Here is a 22,378-nt window from a genome sequence, read left to right on the forward strand (position 1 = left end):
TCGCTCACATACGTTCGAATCTGTTGTGTCGTCTTGAACGAATAGTTCAGCGAGAAAAGCCACGAATTGCTGTTAAACGCACACTGCTTCCTTGTGTCTGGGAGGCAGCAAAACAGTGAATTTGTCGCAACCATGTCTACCTCTCATTTTCTTTCTTTTTTTTTAGTTACTTGCATTTGTCGTTTCGCATGTGCCTCGTTGCCAGTGACACAGCCGGTGATGTACATTTGGGAATTTTCTGGCTAGGCATGAGTAGTGCCTAAGTGAGTTAGGTGTGCTATGAGGTGAGGCCACAGGGGTGATATCCAATGTAGTGCTCCGTAAACGAAAGGGGGAGCGCAATGCATCCTGGACAGGTCCTGGCCGCACGTCACAGCAAACTTCAAGGCACACGTGGCCTTAAAGATGGCGGCGTCCGCGATCGGCGGCCAAGTCGTTTGTAAACAATGCAGTTGTTGTTCCTGCGCAACGTTTTCGATGTCTTTCGCTCACGATAATCTCGATTTTAATCACGTTTATCCCATAATCTCGCAGTAAAACGCGCAGCTTTGCACAAAGAGCCTCGTACCGTTGACGACTTCCACAGATGCGATGACGACCGCGCGTGAAGACTCACTGAGCCGATGCGATGTACTTAAACCAAGGAGAGATGGGCTACCATGTTGCGGAAGAAGCACCGTATAGTTTATGCTCGAAAATTACGTCCACCTCTTGGCGTTATGACGACGGAAATATGTCAGTAAGCGGCAAAACGACTTTCCGACTCAAAATGAGGTTTTCCATGCGTGCGGTTTATAGCTGGGCGTCCTCACTCATGAGGACCCTCATGAAGACGCCTCACCCGCATCTCACGACGATGAGGTGAGGGTGAATGAGGCCAGACCACGCTGAACGTTCCTCACGAGGACAGTCGTGAGGCATTGTCCCTCATGAGGCACACTGTGAGGGCCCTCGTGAGGCCAGTGGTCGTGAGGCCGTCAATACGTGAGGGTACAACATATTCTGTGAGGAGCTTCACGGATGAGGCCGTGAGGCCCTTTGTGAGGAACCTCACGGATGTGGCCGCGAGGCCTTTCGTGAGGGACCTCACGAATGAGGTCATGAGGTCTTTCGTGAGGGGCCTCACGGATGAGGTGACGGGTTCGGGCTCCCCTTTGTTGATGCCAAAGAGCACTAAAGAGCTGGAATAGCATTACAATACATCCTCACTTCTCACCTCTACAAACGCTCAGCATTACGACTGGTTGTGTGAGTAAACACCACCACACGTTAGCCTTGACTTGTGTCTCTCATTTGCCATGATAAAACTAGTTAGAATTATTTTATTAATGGGACTGTCTAGACCCTCGCGCACATTTCTCTCGGACATATTTTCCCATATTATACTCCACATTTTATAGTCAAGGGCCATGCAGTAAACGTGTGAAATAGGACCCTAGCATAAGTACCCTTCAGGGTCTGGACTGCTGGTTTAAAGTCAACTCATGTGGTGCAAATGTGGAGCCGCTCATTTGTTGTTGGGGATTCGTTGTGTGCGGGTTCAGGTCCTGCCGCTGGTAACCGATTGCTTAGGGCATTACTGAAGCTAAGTGTTATGTTGTGTCTTTGTTTCTTCGCCTCACCTTCTACTGTGTTCATTCCTATTTCAACAGATTTCCAAAAATTGCGTTTTTCATATCGGCTTGCTTGTATTGCGGGAGCAACCATGGTTGTGGTGCAGCCCAGACGGACTTGTGAAGGTCGGCGACACCATCGCTTTAGTCGAGATAACGTGCCCCCATCGTACAAACCCCCAACTGTACATATTGAACGCATGTAAGGGAATCTTTTTTGTGTGTTCCCCAAGACAGACAGTAACATTAGAAATAGCTAGGGATGACTGTTTTCTTGCGGAACTGGTTCAAAAGCTTGAATATTTTCATTTTAGGTTCTTTTGTGTGAACCGAGCAAAGAATATGTAGCAGGGAGGTCCTGAAGTGGTAAGCTGGAGACAACATCCCATTGTGTTTGATTAAAGCTTGACCACTGAGACCGTTGCATTGTCCAAATGAACTAATTTATTATACTCACAGTAAGCACTTAAGACTATACTACAGAGACTATTAGGCAGTGTAAGCGGCTATGACTTAATGATTGGGGTCTGAAGGTTAACGAGCACACCGCACACTTTACCTTACCCATGTGTGGAATTAACGACAATGCAACACGGTTGTTCAACACATTGTACAGTTTCAGCCTCTGGATAGCTCTCTCGACATGAATTCTCACTTGCGCTATGCATATCCTCTGCAGACTGCTGCCCCCCACCTGTATTAAATGGTGGCATTATCAAGACGGCCCCCTTTTCTTCCATGGTTGTCCGGATAGCTGGAAACCCTTTGTCACCCATTATTACATCACCAGGAAGGACGTGGGACAGGAAACCAGAATGTCTCGTAATAAGGGAATCCGAGTGTCTTCCCCCATACGGGTCTGATATGAATGTTATCATCCCATTTGGGATGATGTCCACAAGCCACTTGAGCGTTTATCCGCCCCTTCTCCCCCTTGTAGTTGGAATAAAGAGAATGCTGTAGCTCTGGATCTGATGGTGTCTCAGTCCTAACTTCACCACAGTCAATAATAAAAGTGCAATCAATGTAATTTGTCGACAAACATGCTGGCATTGTGGCCTTAATGGTGGTCCGGGGAGGCACGAAAATCCACTTTTCAAGTTTCAGAAAAAGGTGATCCAATGTTACATGGAAAATCCTTGCGGCCGTTGACTTAGTCACCCCAAAAAGGGTTCGAAGCGCAGTCAAGCTCACCCCCAACTTCAGTCTCATGAGAAAGAGGACAAGCCTGTCTTTTCGGGTTGCGTCGGAGGGACGCTGCCGCTGATCTGGAAGCAGGAAGACAAGCACTGCAAACACTGACATATTGACACCACAGAGGTCCAGCTTGTCTCCAGGGACCAGCTGAAGCGAATCTGTGAGCTTAGCCAATGTTGAAGGTATTATGTTTGTAACACGCACGTTCTTCTTGTGTTTACCGAACGGGTTGACACAGCACTTTCATACCACCTTCTGGCTGTACTTTCGGATGTACAGCGCGTAATGACCTCCGCACACAGCATTGATTGAAATAGGCGCACGCTTTGCACGTGCGGATATCAAATACTGGTCATGTTCATCAAGATCGCTGAGCCTGCTTAGAGAACGTGTACGTGCGTAGGTGTTGCACCCCTTCAGGCCAAAGGAGCAGAATGGGTCATCGCTAGCCTGCGCTGAAGTCGATGGCATATCCATGGTCACGTCTGAAGAAATGCTGCTCCCAGAAGGAACGCCAGTCAGATGTCGGTGGTGGTGGTGATGGTGAAAAACTGCTCGCCGAGGTCGGCCACGCCAGTAAGATCGTGGTTTGGTATGGCAACACGCTCCGAGCGTCTATCATTCTGATATACGCAATGAGGGATCGACATAAATTCGCTTGCGAGTGAGGCAGTTCCTGCGTGCGGCGTTCTGTGTTGTGTTGTAAACTCCCCATGTAGTTTATTGCCCTTGGCTCCCTTTCTCAAGGCTAAGATACGATCGGAAGCGAGATGCTTCCTCTGCAACAGTACGTTACACCTCAAGCCCTTCAGTGTGTTGTAGAATAATTCTCTTTCAATAATAACCAGCAATAATTGCTGACACAGTGAGCGTAGGACTGCTAGCTTTCGACTACAGCTGGATTATGGTGTTTACATCTTTACAGCACCTACATTTTTTCTGCCCACCACAAAACGCGTCTTTCAACAAGAACAACCTGAGGCTCAAAATGTGAGACAAGTGTCTGAACCGAAATTTTGGCGACATACAGAGCAGTAATGTCCGAAAGTGAGCCTGGTGCGCTAACAGGTAGTCTTGGCCCACAAGCGCACTTTGAAAAATGGTTACTAACAGACAACTAATATAAGCCTTTTAATTTTTTTCAAGCTTGATGTAGGCAGACAGCACTTCGTTTTCCGGTTAACGAAACATCCGAATCACGATGCCCCACAATGTTTTTTTCGGTCCAATATTGCGAATTTTGGTAAAATTGACATATTCGGTTCACAGCCTTTCCTTGCACATAGCAAAGTGAATTTTTTTCACGTGTTTGCCATTCCCCGAGCTACCAGCTCACCGAGTTGCATCTTTCTACCTTAACCTAATGAGCAGCAAAAAATGCAGAAGTTCTGGTAAAAATGTATACTTTTAGGCCCTCAGCTCGATACGAAACACGCTTATGTCTTGGATGTTTTTCATCCAAAATGAAAGAAACACGCTTTCTGCACTCGCTGACGGTGACCAGACCCTAATATCTTCAGCCGTTTTTCCTGGAGACGTACTCATATTAGAGCACTGCACGGGCCCGGGCTTACCCGAAAGCCCGAGCCCAGCAGTCGTTTTTTAGGCGGGCCTGAGCCGGGCTCGGGCCTCAGCCACCGGGCCCGGGCCGGGTACGGGCTTGACAACGCCAGACGTGGTCGGGCATGTAGCGAACATATTTCACTTCACGAGACTGGACAGCTGAATTTTCACGTTACTTTTTTTCCCATTGGGTATGGGATATCAGGTATTCTCATCTGAGATCTATCACTTTTTTTTATGTGATCATGCTTATTTCGTGAATGGGCCTGGATTTCACGCGTGCACTCACACATATTTGGGGACGATTGGTGTGGGGTCCTGCACGAGCATCAGTTAGGTTAGGTGTTGGGACATATTTCGTTCTCGTGAGGGTCCGGCACGAGGGTCAGTGAAGTTAAGTGTTCTGACATATTTCATTTTTATGAGAGTCCGGCAATTCGGTACTCCGGCAATTCTGGTCCGGTATTTCGTTCGCGAGTTTTAGAGTTCAAGAAAGAGGAACTAACACCGGAGCAAGTGCAACAGAGCGGCGATGAGTCTCTCTTGAACCGCAATGTACATACGCCCACGCGCCGCATTCCCAAGCAAGTAACCACCAAGCACAGAGCGGCACAGAAACACAGCCGCTGCTGCGTTCGAGTGTGCCTCCTGGCTCTCCACCAATTAGCTGCGTCCTCTTCCTTGCTGCGTTGTGCTCTTTAGTAAATCCAAATACGCCTCCGAACCTCGACAACAAATAGAGCCGAGGCGGGCTTGGACCGGGCCTGAGCATGGAAACAGTGGGGTACGGGCTGGGCCCGGGCCGGTGGAGTCGGGCTCGGGCGGGGCCCGGGTTGGAAATATATAGTAGACGTCGGGCCCGGGCCGGGCACGTGCCCGTGCAGTGCTCTAACTCATATGCACCCCACTTTTAGAGCAGGAGTTGACTCTCAGCGCCCCCTTGCGCTTCAACCATACCGAATCCGGCAAAAATATTCTTTGGGTATCTCTATCTTCATCATACCAATTTTAGAAAAAAATAATGTCAAAATCCGTGATGGTCCAGCCACGCGATTGGATCGCTTCTTGTGGAATGACCCTCTTACCATCCGATTTTGTTCCGAGAGTGTTGATTGATTGATTATGTGTTTAATGGCACAAAGGCAACAAAGGCCATAGAGCGCCAAAACCATGGTGAGTGTGTCGGAGATGATTATGGGAAAGATGATGTGAGAGAGAGTGTGTGGTAGTTAAAACCTATCTACAGGTATGAGGTATGAGCGATGAGATTGACCAGGATAAGAGAGAGAGGGGGATGACGATAACAAGCGAGCACGGCAGTTAAAAGCTATCTACAAGTGTGACAATGAGATATTTACATGAGGAGTTCGGTGATATTGGATAAAAGCGGAGCAATGCTTATCATCTACATCTGACTAAGAAACCCACACGTGGTCAAAAATTTGATTACGTTGTCAAACGGCACAAGAGGGGTGTCACCCAGTAGAAGGGCTGGGTGGAGTGGGACATGGTATCTGTAGAATGCGGTGAAATACTGTTGGCGTTGGTGTTCGAAGTGAGGGCAGGATGCCAGTACGTGCAAGACAGTCAAGCTGTCACCGCAGTGCGCACAAGCTGGCGGATCCTGACCTCTGAGTAGGTGGTGATGCGTGAGCCATGTGTGTCCAATCCTCAATCTCGCGTAAAGAACTTCGGATGATCTGTTGATGTGTTCAGTCCGATGCGGGGGGGAAACGTGTGGCTGTGTGAGGCGTAGCTTGTTATTTTCTTCCATGTCCCACTCCTGCTGCCACTGTGTACAGACAGCTCTCTTTAACACTGGCAGGATGTCTTGGTAGGGTAGTCCTAGAGCTGACTCCTCTTGTGCCAACGCTCGCCGAGCCTCACGGTCGGCTCGCTCATTCCCCGGGATCCCAGTGTGGCTGGGGACCCAGCAGAGACAGATTGAAAAGCCTCGGGAACAAAGTTGAGTCGCAAGCGCTCGTACTCGCTTGACGAGGCGATTCTTGGTGTCATAGCGAGAGTGGTGTTCCGAGAGTGTAGCGTTCCGTAGACTAGAGTAGTAGGTACTGGACTCTCATGGTGCACAACGCCCAACTGTCCTGAACACGATTTAATTAGCAATTAGAGCTAATTGGGACCCCCCACATTAATCAGCACCCTCCAGGGAGCCACCACACTAATTGGGGAAAGTCTAACTCGTGTCCAGACCAGCTGAGCGTTGTGCACCATGAGAGTCCATAAAAAAGAAAAATAATAGGCAGAAAATAAAATAAAAAGATGAAAATAGAGTGGAGAGAAACAATTTATTCGAAAATCAACGATGCCGCGGCGAAGAAGCAGCTCCGCAACACCCGAGTGACCAGCACCCGCCATGTTGGTAGTTTGCACCCAGCAGTTGCAGAGATCGACGACAGGTGGCCACTTAGTTGCAAGGCATCACACCAGATGGCGCCACCATCATAGCTCTAGACGAGAAAGACAGAACAAGATACTAGCGGCAGGTAAAAATGACAGCACTGCCAAGCAAGTCTAGGCATGCGAGAGAAAAGGTCTAACCGCTACTGCTAAACAGAAAACAGTACACATCGGGGAAATAGGCTTACGGGGACGATCGCTTAGGCCTAACCACAACACTACGCAGCTAACACAAGGCGGGAACCACACATCGCTAAACATGCGAGAAAAGGCTTAACACGAGCGCGGTCACCGCTAAACACGGCAAACATACGAGGAAAGAGGCTTACGGGGGCGATCGCTTAGGCCTATCCTCAACACTACGCAGCTAACACAAGGCGGGAACCACACATCGCTAAACATGCGTCAACAGGCTTGGACACCGCAAAACAAGTCTAAACATGCGAGAAAAGGCTTAACACGAGCGCGGTCACCGCTAAACACGGCAAACATACGAGAAAAGGAGCGCGTCAAATCACTCACCTTTTCCCCCGCGGCAACTTCCAGGCAGAAACTGAGCGAGCGCGGAGAACATACGTCTGCTCTCTACGAGATCCAGCCAGAAAGTGAGCGAGCGCGCGGAGCGCACGTCCGTCTTCCGCGACGGTCCGAGAGAAACTGAGAGAGGCGACGCGCAGCGGACGCTATGGATGCGCGCGCGCCCTCTGCTCCACCCGTCCGCGCATGCGCGCGCGCGCGCTCCTAGCGCCCCCTGCGCCGGCCGCGGGTGTTTTCGGTTTCGGCTCTCTGCTGCTGCGCGCGCGCTCCTAGCGGCGACGGGTGGCTTTTCAGTTTCGCTTTCATTCTCCGTTCTTTGCGCGCGCGCGTTTATCTGTATAAAGGCAGCGCGCACCGCGCTCACGTCATCACTACGTGAAGATGTTCAGCTACCACTCTTTACAAAATTGTTCCCGCACCCACGCTTCTTGGGAAGAAGTGGAGAAGGAATGTTTCAACGGCGAAAGTCCCCGCAACGAGCTCGTCATCACTGCTTTTCGCTACGTGATAGACATGGTAGGCTTTGGCAATATAGGAGAGATCTCGCCGGGGCCACTGCAGGAGATGGTGCGTCGGATCTACGCCCGTTACAAGAACGTCTGCATAACGGTTCCAGACGGACCCCTGGGACTAATGTGCGAATTTGTGAGCTTGGCCAACGCAGAATTCAACTACATCGCTGCAGACATCGTGGACCTTCTCGCTCGTGCCATCGCTCATATTAAGCACGCCCTGCGGAAGCAGCGACATTTGCAAGCAGTCTACATCGCCAATTTTGTCATTGATTTATTGAAATACCGATTGGTTATTGGCATGCAACGCATTAAACAGTCCGAATAACTTTGACGAGACTCTGTGTGTTCTTTCACTGAAACATCTTTATTGAATACATACAAAGGACTTGGTCAATAGATGCCTGCACCCTCCCTCCCTTGTCTGATCTCACGAACGTAGCATTACGAGATGATCAGACGTGCCAGAAAAGGGGAATCTTCATCGCAGCGCCGTCATTGCGCGGGTCACTGCGCCAGCACGATGACGGAATGGTCATTCTTTTCGTACACCCATTCCGCTACCACACTGCCACGATGTCCCGTGCTTCTCCTGTCTGCGAGAGAGAGAGAGAGAGAAGCATGTCTCGACTAGAACTTTTATTCTCGATTACATGCGCGTGCAGCTCTTTGTTCAACGGTTACTCGATGCCTGACGTCGACGGTCTCGGGCTCTTTTCCGGGTTTTCCGGTGCTGCACAAAGAGGGAGTACTATCGTAATGCGATACGCGTCAAAACACCCGTAAAGCTTACCGTATTCGCAGCTCGCATAAGGGAAGGAGTGTACGGCATCCACGAGATAGCGTTTGTCGTCGTAGGGGACCAAGCTCTTCTTGAGTCTCGAAATGGTGTACATCGTTTGCTTTATACTCTGGATGGTGCACTGCTTCTGAGAGACCGCCTTTTCATTGAACAGAGAATCTCGGTACACTTCGTGCAATAAATGTTTCCGCACCACGTCTTTCTTAACTCCTTTGGCTCTCGCGATCTGTTTGTGTGACCCAGCCAAGAGAATGCTGTACATTTTCGCTCGGATGGCTACGACTTCCTGAATAACTCCGCCCCCCGTCTCGTCTTTGAAGTACCCCATCTGGTTCGCGTGCTCGTCGTTGAAAAGTGGGTGGTCTGGCGGATAGGAAGACAGATCTAACTCACTCTCAATCTTCATCAGCTGCTCTTCCAGGCTTTCACACGTGAGAGAAAAAATTACGCTGTCCGTGTCGCTATAGATCAATTGCACTGGACATGTCAAGCGAGAAAAGAGCGACTCGTAGATGAAGCTGTACATTCGGACTTTGGATATTTCAAGAATGGCAAAGCCCACGTAAAGGGGGTGCGTGCATTTGATGCGGCGTTGTTTCATCTCGTACAAGATGCACTTGTCACTCAGAATGAGAAAATGCTGACTGTCGACGGAGCTAGCCTTTCGTAGTGCACTTTCTTTGTCGTAGGCTATTGCGTACCTTTTCATGCGTCTCACATTTTGTATCGACTTACCGAACGTGCTGTTCGACATGGTTTTGTACAGAAGTCTCTCGAATTTCGTGCTCGCGGCATTCCTCAACGCGACGTTTCTCTGCACGAAGGTTCGCAAAAAGTCGTCTTGGCGGAACGAGAGGATGCTGTGAACACGTTTTATTTTCATGCCCAACCTCACGTACAGAGCGAGCAATGCATAATGAACGACGTAGCGTTCTTTGTCATAGCACGTCAGCAAGAGTTTCTTTGTGGGAGGGGCGTTCAGCGCCAACGCATCTTTCAGGTGTCGCTGGTAGGGGGACAGTTCGTTCTCGTCCACGCACCTGTGTTCGGGTGCCAGGGGAAAATCCCTGGTGAGCGCGTGCAGTTCTTCGGGATACAACAAGTCTACCACATATACGTAACCCACTTCCGAATCGTGAGGAATGTTGAGAAAATCAATCTCGCTCCACCTCGAAGGATCGACCCACTCAAAACCACCTGTCGGGAGATGGAAAGTCATCGCGTACGGGTACAAACTATTCACGTCGAGGTACTGGATAAAAGTCTTTTCTTGCTGGGGATCGTAATCGTCGCACCCCTCGTGATTAGCCCGACAGTATCTGTGGAAACTGTTACAAATGCCTCCCTTGATTCCCTTCTCGATCGTTTCGTACATCTCACGATCGCTCATGAGCTCGAGTTTGACTTTGGTGAGCTTCAGAGCGCTACCCCACGCGTAGCTGGCGAGGGACACGGTGCGTAGGATATCCATCCCATCCGTCTCTAGCGCGATCTTCCTGAAATACAGCACGACGTCGCAGAGCTGACAGGCGTCGAGCGTGACGTAGAGACGCGTGTAACCACCGAGGTTCTTACATTCGAACAATTCGAAAATCTCTAGGGCGTACTGATAGTCCTCGTCCGTGATCTCTTGGTCGTTCAGGTCACTTTTGAAAGCTTCCTTTGGCGGTAGTGCGGGCAAATTGTACGCTTCGAAACTGTCGACGAAGGTGTACGGGTAAATGCCCTTCCTGAGGAGGCGCCGGAAACGGTCACCATACATTTGGCGGGTACAATGAAACGCGCTCTCGCCACCGCTCGCGAGCAGGGTTTCCACCAGGTTCGACAAGGACAGGTTGAAAAACTGCGTGGTATCGCGGAAATGGAGATCGCCAATGTTGAACCCTCTTATCTTTTCCGTACTCGAAGCTAAGATCCACGGCTCACCCAGATTTAGAACGTGCATGTGGCGGAGGAAGGGAGCTCAAATCGTATTGCAGGTTGTGCACGCACACGACGAGTTCTTTGGTATTACGACACGTAAGGTTACACGTATCACACAGCGTCGCGACAAAATTCGAAGAACCGGGCTCTACGAAGCAGGGTGTGGTCGTGATGCGACACCTTCCGCGTATGTCGGTTAAATTCGATTCCACAAAATTCGCAGTGCGTAGCGCTCGCGTGCCGAAAGTGGTCTTCCATACTCATGACCAACGGCGCGGGACAACTGTTCAACCTATCGATTTGATCGCTAAATCGCTTGAGCGAGAGCAAGCATTTCTCTGCCGCGTTGGGTCCCAAATAGCCATCTAGCCAGTATTTTTCCGTCCCAACTTCTCACTACAACGATGCAGTACGAGCTCATCCTGTGCACACTCACAGCGTCCTTAACGAGTGCGTCCTTTTCCAAGACGCTCTCCGTGTCCAACACCGCGAAATAGGGATAGGGATGCATGTACTGTATCTTGTTGAAGGAGACACACTCCCCCGCTTTTGGCATTTCGAGAATCACTTCGTTTACGTCGCGACACAGACGTTCGTGTTGCTGCAATGCCTCTCTCGTCCCGTAACCGGACGTGCATTTCTCGCAATAAAAGTAGTCACTTCGTCCCATGAAAGTGCTAAATTTTCTGATTCCATAGAAATGCTCTCTAACCTCGAGCAAGTGGACTTTATCTTTATAGAGCGTACAGGGAACCCGTCCGGTAGATATCGAACTCGTCTGCTCGTCGAACACGTAGATGTACACGGAGATTTTGTTTTTTCTCTCCCACAGGGAAATGTCTTCGTAAGTGACTGGGAAGCAGGGCGGCCAGTACGTTACGCGCGTCTCCGGATTCGAAGGATTCATGTACTTGCGGTATCTAACATAATCGTTTGGGTTGTTTCTCAACGGATGCAAGAGTGCCAGCACGCTATACTTGAAACACTCGTTTTCGTGATTCGGCGGAAGTTTGACGTTTGTGAGAGTCTTTCGTTTTCTTTTTAGCAGCTCGGGAAGCTCGATCGTGCACCCAATCCGCTTCGGTTTTAAGCGCGTTAGTTTTAAGTCGACACATTGGACGTCGTTCGAGGTGAAACCAGACCCTTCTGTCGCATAGTTTTCTACGCGTTGCGAGGACTCTGCGATGGCAGCATTTATCGCGCCTTCGATTTCTTGGCGGTTATGCACCACTCTCAAGTGAAGGTTCACGTGGAGGAGATGAGAAGTCAACCCATCGGCTCCGTCCTTAATCATGAGCACCTTCGAGCACAGACAAAATTTGAAAGGCATGGGATAAGCTTCGAGGACGCGCGTGATTACTGGAGCTATGCTCGGTAGATAAAGTCGCAAATCGTCGACGTTGTCGTCGTGTGGGGAACAGAGAAGCGTGTACCTAGTAGCCGTTCCGTCAAATGCCTCATCTGTGACAAAAAAAGGAAGGAATCGTCTCTCCGTGACGGAGGGATGATTCTCTACGACGTGTTCTCGCAATTCAACGATTCTACGTCCCTGGACAGGCTCAGCTTCGTTTTGAAATTCTGGGCTTGCATCTGGTGATTCATCTCTAACCCTACCAGACAGAGGAATGAAATCTGCATACGACTGATCCCCTTCCCACATGAGCAATTCGTCTGCATTGTCATGTCCATCTAGGGGTTCGTCGTCGTCGTCCGTTTCAGGTATTACGAAAGGCGGACTACTGACTCTGTCGTCGTCGTCGTCGTCGTCATCTGAAAGGACGACTGGGCTATTACCGAGATTCTCTATTCTAGCTTCGTGCTCTCTTTCTACGGCCACGAGCATGGCATCGATGGGGTCGTACTGACATACGAGACAGCGTGGCACTGCGGTCAAACAAAATCAGTACGAGATTTCCTCTCACGAAACAATGCTCACTTTTCCCTTCAGTTGAGGAACGCTTGAGATTGATGATGAGAGAGGATGGGGTGAGTCCCTGTGTGTGTTCAGTGTCATGCGGTGACAGCGGCTATTGGTTCCTGAAAAAACAATGTCATACATAGAATACACTCTCACAGCAGAGACGGTCGACTTACATTTGGTCCACGAAACGCCTCGTGTCGTGGATGGATGCCCCTCGTGGGCTTTCGATCAATCGTCGTAGAACCAGCGCACCTTTTATAGTCGCTACACCGCTCTCCTCCTCCTCGCATTGCAACGGTGTCGTCTGTACTTTGACCACCCCGCCTTCCGTCTTTCGCGCCTTTTTGCGATGTCGCATATGACAATGATAATACCATCGACGTTGAATAAAACATTACACTATTTTCTAGCTAACACTCTGGGCCGACTTGTATATGACGACGAGAAGACCCAGAGTGGGATTCGAACCCAGGATCCTTCTACACTGGGACGCGACACACTAACCACTAGTCTAATTCGTACTGCGTGACGTTTTTCGTATTGCGGGGTTCGTGTCTACACACGTCACAACATGTTCAAACACGTCCAAACATGTTCAGACACGTTCAATGACGTCATAGAGAGGAAGAGAGAGGAACGAGTGTGTCCAGGGGCGACTTCGCCGCCCGTGTCTGAACACGTCCAAACATGTTCAAACACGTCTTAACATGTTCAAACACGTTCAATGACGTCATAGAGAGTGAGAGGCAAAGCTTTACTATAAATGTCGAAGCGAATGGTCGATCGTCATTCCATCATGATCAGCTTGGTAGATCCTCGTAAGTAATACCCATGACGTCATCATCGCCGAAATGTTTGAAGAGTTTCGTTTCCAGTGTACAACACTTTTGCTGCGCGTGAAGTCGGTTTTTTCCCGCCTCACATATTTCGGGAGATTGGCAGCGCCCGCTTCTTCTGTACCAATTGTGGTGGATTGTGGTCCAAAGGTACGCTTCCTCGTTATTTTTTAATACGTTCTATAATCGTTCACATTTTTTCAGAGCAAAAGCATTGGACGGACCGATTGATTCGCCCGTTTCTCGGCTGTCGGACGGTACCGTTCGACGTACGTTGCGAAGGACTTCGACTATTGAAGGAAGATGGAGAAGATGGACCATCAGTGTCACTCTGTGACTGAAGAAGATTGTACGTGGTGTGTTTGAGTTAAAAAAAACACGCGTTTCTCACACTCCTTTCGTTGCAGATTACGAATGGCTACTGACGGGAGATCTACCCCTGGTCCTAACCTTCAAGCCTCCTCCAAAGACCTTCTTTTTGCGAATCGGCGATCAACTGACTACCTGTCGCTGCGGTGGACTCTGGTCGAGAAACCCCAGCCATTGGTTAGACTCGAGCCTTCGTCCGTATTTGGGCTGCCTTCCCGGCTACGAAACCAAAGCTGGAGCCTAATTCTTGTGTAACGAGAAATAAAAAAAGGTTGTCTACTCTCATTCCGTCTCAGTCATGATGACGCCCGAGCAGAGGTTTGCCACCTTTGTGCAAACGCGAATGTATCGGGACTTGCTGCGATTACGCGATTATATTCACGGCGATAGCTGCGAGGGAGACTTTCGCTCGATTCTCAAGACGATACCCTTACGTCTGTTCACCGTCAGTGGGAAGATTGCAAAGAAAATGAAGCGTTTCGTAGATTACAAGCTCGAGCTGCTGGAGAAGTATAGACGAGGAGAGACAGTCGACCCGTGTCTCATCAACGCGGGTTTCAACCGACCTATCGTCCGTCGCTACTGGCTTCTCCACACATCCCTCGACGTCACGGTGCAGACCGGCGACGACGGCGGTGAGCGTCGGGTCAGCACGTTGGAAGATCGTCTCGCAAGGGTCTTGTGTATGTCGTGAATAAATAAATACTATTTTTTACGAAACGAGTTCGCTCACGAGGAGACGTTTTATTGTTTCGTCATTCTCTTCGAGGTTACAGGAAAACATGGATACACAACTTTTCAAGCTGTAGCGTTTCGACATGCGCGTGGCTACGTAGATACAAAAAAGCCCGCAGTAAGGCGAAAAAGGCGATTGAATACACTTGTCGTTATACTCGTCCACTACAGGTAAAGTCTTCGAAGGTTTGCTTCGATGGGGGGAAGTCCGTAGCTGTCGAAAAACACGGCAGACCCGTCGTAGTTTTTCAGGTAGAGCACCCAGTGCTGCCCGCGCCTTCTTCGCTCTTCCGTATTGATGATTAAATAACCGGGCTTGCGTAAAACGAAGGCTTCGTCGGAAGCGCAAATGCCTCTCAGCATGGAGGAAGCGAGGGGGTTCAGGGACACGAGTTCCAAGATGTCGCTCTCGTACATCTTTTCTTATGGGAAGGTGACCGTACGGTCCTTGTCGACGTACATGAGCTTGGGACACTCGGAAATCAAGAGGACGGTGACCGCGTGTGGAAGGGCTTTAGCGAAGCGTAATTGCAGGCGAACGTTTCCTTTTCGCCACTCGTTCAAATGCGAAGGAGAAGAACACTTGTCCACGTCCAAGTTGAAGTAGAGAAGGAACCCGTTCGTTTTAAATCGCTCGTAGCTATACTTGAAATGTTTCTCTCCCAGTTCTTGCAAGAAGTTAAAGTAGGGAATTTTGACGAGGTCGTTCTGAAAGTCGTACTCGGCTCGCACTTGCTGGCCGTCCACGGAGAGCATCGAATGAGACAGGTCGTAATGACGGAATTTGTAGGGGTTCGATTGGATGTCGCCGAGAAAGTCGGACGTGGCGAGCAGGGCGACGCATAATTTGGAAGGTACCCTTTCGGGGTAAACGTTTTCAAAGTGAGCGTCCAAGCTCCCGGCACTCAAGCTCCGCACCTTGGTTTCCAATCCGCGTAACACGTAGATGGCCGGCGTGGTCTGAAGCCGCCGCTCGTATTCCAAAAATAGGGAAGGTGCCAGCGTCACCTTTTTCAAGTGTAACGTCATTTCTTTAATGTCCACCTCGTAATTGTACGTTTTCTTGTCTTTGGGGACCGATACGAGTTTAAATTCGTCGTTGTTTAACAGGAAAACGACGCGAATTTCGACGGCAGGTACCATCAGGCGCGGCTGTTGAAACAGGTCGGTATTGATCTGTCCGACCAGGTTAAAGTATTTTCCACCCTTCGTCGCTTCGTAACGTTGTTTCGGACCGCGAGACGAGACGTCGTAATCGTCCTTTAAATGTTCGTCGTCCTCGACATAAAGTCCAGCCGCGTGCACTGTTTCTTGAGCCGCGGGCGTGGAATGAAGCACGACGTCCAAAATACTCCTGTAGGCGTACAACTCGTTGGAACTGACGAGTTTGTTGTTCGCGTAAACGGTGACCGTCTTAAACATGCCGCTCAACAGGTGGTTTATTGGGAAAACGACATCTTTCTCGTCCATTTCTTCCCCGTCGTCGCGAACAATGCGCACGGTCAAAGACACGAAACTGCCGTAGAGATCCAAGTGTGCCCTTTGCAAATTTTGAATACAAAATTCGATCACGGAATTATTTACCCCGTTGACCGGATAAAAGAGTTGGTACGAAGTATCTTCCACGCCGTATTGAATGGAAGGGGGGTTCGAATATCATCACGTCACTCGTAAGACAATGCGGTGACCGTTGCGTCTGTATTTTTGCTTTCGTTGACGTCATGGACGGAGCGCGCGCAGCGGATGTGTGACCTTCACGGCGTACCAAAGATATCTGCAGGTGCGTCGTGTGTCGGCGCCTTTTGTTGTCTTTTGCGGCGTTTCTTTCCATTGTTGTTGTTGTTTCCAGAGCCCTCCATGGAATCCAGCACGTCTCTCCCCGTTGCTATGGCCGTCTTTTTTACTGCGCGCGATATTCCTTCGCCATCGGCCAAATTCCGCGCCAAGCGCTTCAACGTTCTCTTGGCGATCGGTTTTATTTGCTGCCAGATGGGAACGATAAACTTGGATATGTTGCTCAACACACCGCCCCCTCGTTGGAAAAGGGGTCCCGTGTACACGGGAATTATTTTGGGGGAATTACGGTACATATTTGAAATGCAACGTTAGATTGGTTCTGCCTTTGGACCGCAACGGCAAACGTCTTCCCGTTTCGTCCGCGAGAACGATCGTCACTGAGGGAATTTCGAATTGAGACAGGTTAAAATACTGGATGTTATCTAACGTGTAGGTGACGACGTGCTTGTCTTTCTCGTAATAAAAGGGTAGTATTTTTAATATCGGTTTTTTCCCGCTCCCACGTACGTGGGTTCCACGATATCCGTGTACACGATTATGTTGTGAAACGGGGGTTCCAGGAGTACCTCGACGGAGCTCGTGGCATCCTCATCCCCCGTGAACACGGTACGCGATTCGAAGCCCAAAAGCACGGCCAGGTACTCGGAAAGTCTTAGGGTGGAGGTGCCCTCGGAAAGCCGAATTTTACATTTCTGTTCGGTTCCGTCGAAGCTGAAGCGCGCGCGTTCGCCTACGCGCTGATTAATCGCATTTAGAAGTGCTTGCGGCGTCGCATAATAGCCGGGAGGCACATGTACTTGCAAAGATCGAGGAATTTTCGTCTTGATCGTGAAAGAAAATTGACGCGCTATGGGGAGAGAGACGCGTAGCGTTTCTTCGTGTCCCTCGACGGGTGTGAGATGTAGCAGCTTGACAAAGGGTTCCGGTACGTGCAACCCTTTCGGTGTTTTCAGAGAGTACACGTTATCCGCGAATTCTAGCGAGGCGTCCAGCTTGTGCGTCTGGAAATACTTGTTGAGTGTGTTCCGTAGGGACGTGGTTTCCGAATTCAGAGTGACGTCGCCGAAAGCGACGGCGGCTGCGGCGTGCTCCAATAAGATGGAGGTGGCTTCGCGTTCGCTCAATTTGGGGGGTTTCACCGCACGACCTGCTTCGCGGGACGCTAGCGAGGCGTCGAGCGCTTGCGCGAGCCGAGGGTCCAATTCCACGGCTTTCACGTCCACGGGTAAGACGAAGTCGTATCGCGATTTATTGTACGCGAAAGAAACGTCGAATTCCGAAAGGGCTTTTCCCAAATCCCTCTCGAGATCCGAGGTGACACGAAAAGTTCTGCCGGCTTCCACCGTGTCCTCGAAAGAAACCTCGATTTTCGCATCTTGCCTTTCGTAGCCGATATTTAAAAAATCGTTACTTATGCTGAGATCCATCAGACCGACTTTATACCGATTCGAGAGCTGAAGCGGACTATCGAAAGCTACCGTGAAGGCGTTGAGTTTATTCGAGGGAAACTTATCCATGCTGGCGTTCGAGAGCAGGTGGACGTAGATGTCCGACATCATTTCCCAATCTTGACCACGTCGCTGCTCGGAACCCAACTGTCGTGTTCTTTGTCGTAACCGAACCAGCGAACCAAGGAGAAGCTCTGACCGTTCACCTGCTTCTTCCTCAGCACTTTCGTTACTGGCCAAGGCTGATTGGCGTCTCGGGTTACGACGAGTACCTCCTCCGGGTAGAAAGATCCGTCCACTTCCTTACCCCGGTAATCTTCCAGGTGTACGACGGGAGGAGAGGTGTCTCTCAGGCGGGAGACGGTGAAAATCTGAGGCGACCAACTCCCTTCCGAGCTCTTATGAAAACCTTTTCTGTGAAGTAGGACCCTCACTTTATCCCCCAGTTTGAGCTTCTTTTTCACGGAGGGTACGACGGGCTTCCCATTTATCTTATTGAACAGCTCCAATTCGTTTTCGGGCGTGACTTCGGACGGGCTGATGCCCAAAGTCCTGTGTTTGGTGGTGTTGTAGTCGCGCACGATCTTGGGAAGCGCGGAAACGAAGTGGTATTTTCCCGTTACTCTAAAATAACGGAATATTCTGTCGCGTAAAGTGCGTATGACGCGCTCTGCCTGCGACGCTTTGATTACTGGAGAGAAGGTAGAATACATCTGTACCTTCTTTCGTGAGAGATACTCCTTGACGGTCTTGTTGTAGAATTCCCCGCCTCTGTCGCAAAAGATGCGTGTAGGTACGTTACCTCCCCGAAAAAGTCTTATCATGGCCCTTTTCATTTCGGCGGGGCGCTTCGTCTTTAGCGGGAGGGTGCGCAGAAAGCGGGAGAGGGAATCGATTGCCACGAGAATGTAGCGGTAGCCACCGTTGAATCTCTTGTATTTTGAAAAATCGGCGAGGTCCATTTGCCACACGTCGTTGATCTTGAGTGCGATGATGCGTCTCCTATTAAACTTTCTTCTGACCGGATGGTGAAGCGTGTAGGCATCCAGCTTTCTGAGAATGGCAAGAGCCTTCTTTTTGCTCAAGTGATGCGCTTTTCTATAGCGTTCCACACCCCCCAAACCACCCTCTGGTTTCTCATATCCCTCCATAAGTCGTCCACGCAATGGAGGCCTGCTGCTGCTGCTGCTGCTGCTGTTGAGGCTCGCGAGATTTGGGTAGAGAAATCAGACGCAATAGTTTCGAGACTTTGGGGAACCAGGAAGGTTTCTTTCCCGTCTTACGTTGCAACAAATAATTGACGAGTTCGTAAACGGAGGAGTGTCTGATGGGCTTGCCCGACACGGAGACACAACCCTCGCGATCCCAGGAAAGAACCTTCTTTAATTCCGAGACGACCCTTTCCGCTTCCTCTTCGTCCACCTCTGGAGAGAGGAGCGAATAGTCAAAGTCATTTGTAGCGTCGGACGCCTTGTTTTTATTGTCGTAGGGGTCAAATCCGTACTGCTTGAGTATACGATACAGTGCTTGCAGTATGAGTTTCACTTTGACGTCGTCACTCTCCTTCGAGGAAAGAATGTTTCCGATGGAGGTGGTCACTTCAATTCTCTTGGCCATTGGCGAAAAGGTTCAACACGGCGGAAAGCAGGAGAGGAACCACCGACGAAAGAACGCCCTGTCCTCGCTGCTGAGACAGATAGCGCTTCAAACGTTGCGGATTCTTGTGAATCTTTTTGTAGGCGAGCCGTCGTAAAAAGCGTTTGTGCTTCTTCAAACGCGCGAACGTATCTGGAGCTAGAGCCACCTTTCCGTTCAATACATTGAGGCAAATTTCGGAGAGGTGTTTCATGTCGGACGAGGACGAACGTCTCAAGACGTCGCGGCGGCGTGGAGGGGGTAGAGTGGAGAGTACTTTGAGTAAAGTGAGGTGAGGGCGGAGATTCATTTCGGAGCGTAGATATATTGACGTTCTCCCGGAAAGATATTGCTACGCAACCTGTGATCCTCGTGCGTATAGTTGTGAAGATCCACGAGTAAATATGCGTGGGGCGACGACATTGCTTGTTTATATGCGTCCAGAAAATACTCCAATCTTTTTCTGCCAAATAGCTGTTGGCCGAAATGTTCCATCTGGTGCACGCTGCGCACGGTGCGCCACAGGACGACGTAACTGGCGTTGTAGGATATTGTTCTAAAATGGCTACAGTCGAAAAAGATGTTTTGAACGAGTAAGAAGATCGACGCGTTGGCGTGGTGAGAACCCCGAATGAAAAGATCGGTCACCTCCTTCAAGGAACCGGCGTCGGTCATGTGATCGTCGACGACGATCAGCGTAGCGCGCGACGTGTCCCACTCTCGCGGTAGCTCCTTGGTAAATTTTACGGAGTCCCCGAATTCGTCCTGCATGCTCGGCGAAGCATATTTCTGCACGTAGAATATTTGTGACGGGGGCTTGTCCACCACGTCGTTCAGGTTCCTCAACACGTTAGCAACGAACGTAGATTTGCCGCACATGGAGGGGCCGCTTAAGATACAGCGAAAGGGATGACGGAAACGAAAAGGTTCGGGGGAAGACATGTTGCGTGCGTACACGTTGCACGAAGAGAAAGAAGAGACTGAGACTCGAAGAGAAATGCATCGCTTTTTATTTACACATCCTCGTCGTCGTCGTCCTCTACATCGGAACTGCGTTCCCAATACAGATTGTCGAGGCTAAAGTTGGACTTCTTTTTCGCCAGTCTGTCCGCCGCTAAGATGCGGTCGAGCGTCTTCATCTTGTCCTGACACATTTCTTGACGTGCTTGCAACCATTCCAGACGGTGGACTTGAAAGGCTTCCTCCACGATGCCGCGTATAAATTCGCGAAGTTCTTCGTTTTTTGTCTTTTCCTTGCGACGACGAGAAACGCAGGAGAATAAACCACACATGGCGTTTTCCACGTATCGGTCAGAATGATGACGCGAGCGCGGTGCGCGCTGCCTTTATACAGATAAACGCGCGCGCGCAAAGAACGGAGAATGAAAGCGAAACTGAAAAGCCACCCGTCGCCGCCAGGAGCGCGCGCGCAGCAGCAGAGAGCCGAAACCGAAAACACCCGCGGCCGGCGCAGGGGGCGCTAGGAGCGCGCGCGCGCGCATGCGCGGACGGGTGGAGCAGAGGGCGCGCGCGCATCCATAGCGTCCGCTGCGCGTCGCCTCTCTCAGTTTCTCTCGGACCGTCGCGGAAGACGGACGTGCGCTCCGCGCGCTCGCTCACTTTCTGGCTGGATCTCGTAGAGAGCAGACGTATGTTCTCCGCGCTCGCTCAGTTTCTGCCTGGAAGTTGCCGCGGGGGAAAAGGTGAGTGATTTGACGCGCTCCTTTTCTCGTATGTTTGCCGTGTTTAGCGGTGACCGCGCTCGTGTTAAGCCTTTTCTCGCATGTTTAGACTTGTTTTGCGGTGTCCAAGCCTGTTGACGCATGTTTAGCGATGTGTGGTTCCCGCCTTGTGTTAGCTGCGTAGTGTTGAGGATAGGCCTAAGCGATCGCCCCCGTAAGCCTCTTTCCTCGTATGTTTGCCGTGTTTAGCGGTGACCGCGCTCGTGTTAAGCCTTTTCTCGCATGTTTAGCGATGTGTGGTTCCCGCCTTGTGTTAGCTGCGTAGTGTTGTGGTTAGGCCTAAGCGATCGTCCCCGTAAGCCTATTTCCCCGATGTGTACTGTTTTCTGTTTAGCAGTAGCGGTTAGACCTTTTCTCTCGCATGCCTAGACTTGCTTGGCAGTGCTGTCATTTTTACCTGCCGCTAGTATCTTGTTCTGTCTTTCTCGTCTAGAGCTATGATGGTGGCGCCATCTGGTGTGATGCCTTGCAACTAAGTGGCCACCTGTCGTCGATCTCTGCAACTGCTGGGTGCAAACTACCAACATGGCGGGTGCTGGTCACTCGGGTGTTGCGGAGCTGCTTCTTCGCCGCGGCATCGTTGATTTTCGAATAAATTGTTTCTCTCCACTCTATTTTCATCTTTTTATTTTATTTTCTGCCTATTATTTTTCTTTTTTATGGACTCTCATGGTGCACAACGCTCAGCTGGTCTGGACACGAGTTAGACTTTCCCCAATTAGTGTGGTGGCTCCCTGGAGGGTGCTGATTAATGTGGGGGGTCCCAATTAGCTCTAATTGCTAATTAAATCGTGTTCAGGACAGTTGGGCGTTGTGCACCATGAGAGTCCAGTACCTACTACTGACTAGGTCCCGTGTTTTCCCATTTCGCCTATATTCCCATTTCGCCTAATGCTTTTTAGCGTATTATCTCGCAATTCCTTAGGGGGTTCACCAACTTCCAACTCAAGGGGGTCCCACTTGGCCTAATATATGCTGCAGACAGTCCCACTTCGCCTACTTATCCAGGTCACGTGACGACAGAAGGCGGTCCACTAGCGTGCTGCTAAAAGTCACTTTCGCATCTTCACATAACATACAACCTCGTTTCATTCTTTTTCGTCTTTCGTCTTTTGTCGTCGTTTCGTCTTTTTCTTTTTTAGCAGTTAATTACTACTACTACTTCATTCAAACATAGCATGGCGTTAAATGCATTTTTTAGTACTTCCTGAAAAGTAAATGCGAAAAATTTGTTATTCTTTGTCGGGAAGTCAAAGTTAATTACGCATCTCCACATAACAACTTTATCCCTTTGCTAGTTCTATTGAAGCGTGCTGTCAAATGTCGCTTT

The 22,378-nt window shown here is 50.0% G+C and overlaps 2 long non-coding RNA genes across 2 annotated transcripts; one reads left to right on the forward strand and one right to left on the reverse strand.

The window, feature by feature from the left end:
* Nucleotides 1–6,660: 6,660 nt before the first annotated feature.
* Nucleotides 6,661–7,641, reverse strand: LOC135392915 (uncharacterized). The gene is made up of 2 exons (XR_010422301.1): nt 7,314–7,641; nt 6,661–6,841 (listed from the first exon to the last, which is right to left on the reverse strand). It is a non-coding gene; the product is annotated as an uncharacterized LOC135392915 (long non-coding RNA).
* A 13,094-nt stretch (nt 7,642–20,735) lies between these two features.
* Nucleotides 20,736–21,662, forward strand: LOC135392916 (uncharacterized). Its single transcript, XR_010422302.1, has 2 exons — nt 20,736–21,009; nt 21,482–21,662. It is a non-coding gene; the product is annotated as an uncharacterized LOC135392916 (long non-coding RNA).
* The last annotated feature ends 716 nt before the right edge of the window (nt 21,663–22,378 follow it).

Source organism: Ornithodoros turicata, chromosome 4 (assembly GCF_037126465.1).
Source record: "Ornithodoros turicata isolate Travis chromosome 4, ASM3712646v1, whole genome shotgun sequence".
Taxonomy (NCBI): Eukaryota; Metazoa; Arthropoda; class Arachnida; order Ixodida; family Argasidae; genus Ornithodoros; species Ornithodoros turicata.